Genomic DNA, 6,000 nt, shown 5'->3' with positions numbered 1-6,000 from the left:
TTCTTGCATGGTGATTTAGATGTGGAAATTTACATGCAGCAGCCAGAAGGGTTTGTTGAGAAAGGCAAGGAAGATTGGGTATGCCAGTTGTTAAAGAGTCTTTATGGCTTAAAACAATCACCGAGGGCATGGTACCATAAATTCCACAAGTTTATGCTTTCTCAAGGCTACAAACGTAGTGAGCTCGATCACTGTCTATATACAAAGAAGGCTAAGGATGGTAGTTGGTTGATCCTTATTTTGTATGTGGATGACATGTTGATTGCTGGCAAGCACTTGGAAGAAATTTCAGCTTTGAAGTCAAAGATGGCAAAATCGTTTGACATGAAAGACATGGGTGAGGCAAGTCATATACTTGGTATGCGCATTGAGAGAGACAGATCAAAGAAGTTGATTTGGTTATCTCAAACAGAGTATATTGACAAGGTTTTGCAACGTTTCAATATGGAGAAGGGAAAGGCACTGAGTGTTCCATTGCCACCATATGTGAAACTTAGCAAACAAGATTGTCCTATGTCTGAGGAAGAACAGGCTGAAATGGATAAGATTCCATATGCGTCTGCAGTGGGTAGTTTGATGTATGCAATGATTGCTACTCGCCCAGACATTGCATTTGCAGTGGGAGTAGTAAGTCGATACATGTCAAACCTAGGCAAGAAACATTGGGAGGCAGTGAAAGGAATATTGAGATACCTGAAAGCTACAAAGAGTATGCGTATATGCTATGGGAGTCAGGAGCTAAGTGTAAAGGGTTTTACAGACTCAGATTATGCAGGTGACTTAGACAACCGAAGGTCTACGTCAGGGTATGTCTTTACATTGGCTGGTGGAGCAGTATCATGGCGTTCTAGATTACAAGATTGTGTTACTTAGTCTACTACAGAGGCTGAATATGTTGCAGCATCAGAGGCATGCAAAGAATCAATTTGGCTTAATCGACTAGTAATAGATTTGGGAATCAAAGAAGAGATGCCTGTGTTATATTGTGATAGTCAAAGTGTTATACAATTGGCTCGCAATCCAGTTTATCACTCAAAGACAAAGCATGTGGATGTGAAGTATCATTTCATCAGGGAAATGCTCGAGGATAAGCAACTTCAGCTTGTCAAAGTTCACACCACAGAAAATCCTGCTAATCTACTTACAAAAGGACTTCCCTCAGAGAGCTTTGCGCATTTTCGCAAGCAGTTAGATGTAGGGTAGTACATCACTTCTCTACATCTCTTGTATATTAGCTTGTATAGTAGCTTCTCTCACACTTAAAGTACCACATTGGACTTTAAGTGGGAGGTTGTTGGGGTATAAAGCCCAATGTGGTCGCCTAGGTAAGTGGGCGGGCCGCCAGGTATGTACACATATTCTTTTGTAAAAACCTAATAAGAACTCACTATGCTCTACACATTACAGTAGAGCGAGTTCACCATATCCTCGTGCTCTTCTTCTCGCACTCTCTCTCGCGTCGCACTTCCGCTCATACTCCTTCATTATCGCCCGAAAAATGGCCTCCACTTATTCCGCTATGTGCATGTGCAAGTATTCACTTTCACTTGCACAGATTCTAAGTTGATTGTCCTTTCCTCGCTTATAGAGTTGGTTCCCAATTAACTGAAAGTCGCGAGCTTCCAGCTCTATAGCCCTTTTCCGTGCTTTTGTGATGTTCTCAGGAAACGTCCTGGTGATTAAGAAATCAATGATATATTGACTCCATGCAGGTGCAATGTTTACCTGAAACAATGTTGCGTGATCCACTGGTCGTTTGGCACTCCATATAGTACAATTGGTAACATAAGAATGTGTGTCCGCATACATAGTTGGCCAATACACCCCTAATTGTTTTAGTCTCTGGTGTGTTTTCACTGTTGAACAATGAAATGCACAATCCTAGACATGTGCTTCTTCAAGGTAGCACTCGAATTCTTCCAGATTTATACATAATCGTAAGATTTGGTCCGATCCTAGATGATACAGCCGTCCTGCTATCAACTGGAAGTTTTTTGTTTGTTGAATTGTTTGTTGTTTGGATTTGTATTCCGTATTATCAAACCTACTTCCAAAGGAAAGAATGCTAACAATTTCCTGAGACCATTTGGGTATCATTTCAATATTGAAAAGATAAGCATCTGGTATGTCATCATCTACTCCTTCAGGAGCTTCCCCGTTGTGTATCCTTGAAAGATGATCCGCTCGTAGATGGGTTTTACCTTTTTTGAACACCACTGTGAAATCAAACTCTAGCAATATAATAAACCAGCGGACAATTCTCCCTGTATTGCATGGTTTATTTACCAGATACAAAAGAGCTTGATGATCTGTGAAGAACACAAATTTGTTTGCGAGCAAATAATGCTGAAATTTCTTTACAGTATAAATCATTCCTAACCCTTCTCGTTCGGTGGTTGTGTAGTTCTTTTCCGCACTGTTTACCTGTCGGCTTGCATAACAAACTGAAAAATCCATTGTTCTGTCTCCAGGTTGAGACAAAATACTCCCGATTGCATATGCAGAAGCATCAATGTGAACATGGAATATCTTTTCCCAATCTGATGCTTTAAGTACAGGTGCTGATATAAGGTTTTCCTCCAGCTTTTGGAATGAAGTTTCACACTTCTCGGTCCAATCGAAATTAACTAGCAAACGATACAGAGGTTGTGCAATGACTGCATACATGTATATGAATCTTCGATAATATCCGCAGTGTCCCATGAAGGATTGCACTTGTTTCGCATTAGTAGGCCTGGGTAGGTCTACTATGACTTTGACTTTGTCTAGGTCAGTGGTTATGCCATTTCTTGAGACAATGTGTCCTAAGATACGGCCTTGCTTAACCATAAAGATACACTTTTTCGGGTTAAGACAGATTCGATATGTTCTGCATTTTTCAAAGACCTTTTACAACGTTCAATATGTTCCTCTCGTAGTAGAGAGTGTACACAAAGATCATCCATGTATATTTCTAAGAATATTCTCAGGTATTCTTTGAACGCGTGCATTATTAACCTTTGGAAGGTAGCTAGGGCATTAGTTAAGCCAAACGGCATAACTTGATATACATAAATTTCCCATTCTGTGGCAAACGCTGTTTTGTGTTTATCCTCCCTTGCAATTGCCAGTTGGTTGTATCCTAAAAACCCGTCCAGAAAGGAATAAGCCCATTTTTCGACCACCTGCTCAAGTACATATTCTGTGATGGGCAAGGGATAATTATCCCTTATGGTGGCTGCATTTACCTTTTTGAGGTTTACACACACTCGCAGTTTTCCGTTCTTTTTGGGAACTACCACAATGGGTGACACCCAATCTGTATGTTCAATTTCATAGATGAATTCAGCTTCCATCAGCTTATCAATTTCCTCTTTGATTCGTTTAGCAAATGTATCATTGTATGTATAAGGACGTTGTTTGCTAGGTTTTGCATCCGATTTCAAAGGAATTGTATGTTGGCATATCGATGGATCAACTCCTTTGAGGTCTTTATAGGACCATACAAACACATCTTTATATTTCTTGAGAAGTTGTGTTAGCCGTTCTTCTTCTTCAGGCTCTAAATCGTTTGCTATATAGACCTGCTGAGGCTTTTCACCTGGTTCCGCGAGGTCTATCCTTTTTGCATTTTTAGGCCCATCGTAAGATTCTTGGTTGGTTCTTTCCCTGACTGGTGGCGTCATGATGATTTTTCTGTCCTGGATGGTAAATTTCCGATAGTGCGATGGTACATTCATGTTTCCCTTCTCTAACTCCCCTTTACCATCACTATCTTCTTCCATAGTCCATATCTCACGTAAAGACCGTTTCAGTTCTTGGTATTTCTGTTTACTCTCCAGTTTGGTCCACTCTTGGTCTTTTGTTGTTTCTTTTTTTTTTTTTGGAGATTTTTTGTGATTTTGTTTTTGTTTTAGCTTTTCGTACCTGTTTTATTTCCTCTCGCGTTCTTTCCCTTCGATCTTTTGAGAATCTTCCTGATATTTGATCTTTTACACAATCCTCTGCTTTTACAAGTATCAAATAGTGAGTTTTACCTTTTATCTTGGGCATCATGTTCTCTCTCGCTTTGTTTCCTGCTCGTTTCCTCCTATAGCGTTCCTGGCGTCTAGGGTGTTGATTAGCAAAATCATAAAACCTGATATTCTCGGTTTCCCTTCCACGCTCACTTGAGGTGTCTGAACACTCATTATCTGCATCATCATTTACTTCCAGATGTTCAGAGGAGTTATAAAACTCTTCTTGTTCTGGTGGTTCTATCGTCCCATCTTCTCCGGGTATAATGCTTACCATGTAGTAGGGTAACACATCATAGCCATCCTTATCGCAAAATTTTGTTGTTGGACTATCTGTAATGGTACAGACATCCAATGTTGCTAGTATGTGTTCCCATTCTACAGGTTCCAAGGCATCTTCAAGGAAAGGTTCAAGAATATACTCCTTGTCCTCAATCGCTCTTTCTAAGATGCACTCCTCCCTTCTTAAGCTTCCACAATGTGAAGCTTCGCACATCCATAGCTCTTTTTGTTGCCCTAACCATGCTGGGAGTTTCGAACCTGCTACTGTAGCTGAATCAAACTCTTCCACATATGTTTGGTTCACATCTTTGTAACTATGGTCTTTCAGGTGTATTTTAGTTGTTGTCTCGCCATGCTGAGTTATATGTGGTCATAACTCCAATCTTGGACCATCTTCAATTATCGCATGAATGGTCTTCCCAAGATGATCTCATAATTGTTCTTTTTGTCGAAATCGACTATTGCAAATGTATGCTCATACTCGATTCCACACAAAGTGCATCACTTTTTCTAAGAGTCCTAGAGGCTTCTCCATGAACCCATATGCCAATTGCAATTTCATTCTGGTAGCTCTTAAAGCTGGTTTTCCCCATTTTTTCCAGATTTCCTTGGTGGCAATAGCAACTCCCACTCCACTGTCAAGAATAGCTTTGGAAAATACTCCTTGGAATTCTACTGGTAGCGTGGTGTTTCCATCTTCTCCCTCGCAATATTCTTCAACCCTGTTTAATGGTACTGGCCTAGTGTTTAGTTGAGGCATGTCCAACTCTTTGATCCCTTCCTGTAGCCTCAAGGTGGGGTCTTTCACTCCAAATTTTTCTAGGCATTTACCTACTGTGGTCCACATGTTTGGTCGTAACCTTAGAAGTTTGGCTAATGTGATTGTGCATGCCACCGGGGTGGACAATAACTCAATCAATCCTTGTGAATCCATCACTTTGTTAGGAGAAAGTCTTTGAAATGGGATTTCTCTCACTTTAGACTTGTCTTCATACTCTCCTAGGTAAGAGGGTAAGGTTTTCAGCGAGTCTGGTTGGCTGTGCCCCGAACTAATTGATCCCTGGTCTCCCCCTTGTGAATGTATCTCAAAGTTCATTTGTGACCTTGCCTCAAATTCTTCAATAGGAGGTAAGATCACATTCTTCTCTTTTCTCGTGCTATTCATGTGGTTACTCATCCTGTTAGCCTCATTGGCCTCACGGATTTGCTTCCACAGATCGTCTAGACCGTTACAGTCCTTACCCATTTCTGTCAATGTTTTAGGCTGGAACCCGTCACTTGCCTCATCTGTTGTATTTGGCACTATGATAGGTTCTCCTCTGGACTCATATGCATTAGTGAGTCTTTTCTTTGTTTCTACTTGTTCCTCTAAAGTTGGTTGGATAGGGGTTGGAGCTGGTGCTTCATCCCAATTTGCAGGTTTACCAAGCGGGTCTTCCATCAATGATTGAGCTATTTCAATCATCTTTTTACACATTTCCAACCTTTGTTTTTCTATTTCCGCATATGGATAAGTCATCCACCTTTGCTCCTGGGTTTGGTTCTTTTTGAGTCTGGCTTCATAAGCTTTTAGAAGCGCATCCAACTGCTCATTTACCTTGTCTGCCAGTACAGATCCTCCTGATCCTGCACTTTTAGGCTCTTCTATTTCCTTGGGTGCTATGGTTGCCCTGGTGTGTGGGATTAAGCTAGCTAGATCCTCTAACCGCTCTAATCTATCCTT

Source organism: Adiantum capillus-veneris, chromosome 18 (assembly GCF_014529385.1).
Source record: "Adiantum capillus-veneris isolate H3 chromosome 18, ASM1452938v2, whole genome shotgun sequence".
NCBI lineage: Eukaryota > Viridiplantae > Streptophyta > Polypodiopsida > Polypodiales > Pteridaceae > Adiantum > Adiantum capillus-veneris.
This window is presented reverse-complemented; position numbering follows the sequence as displayed.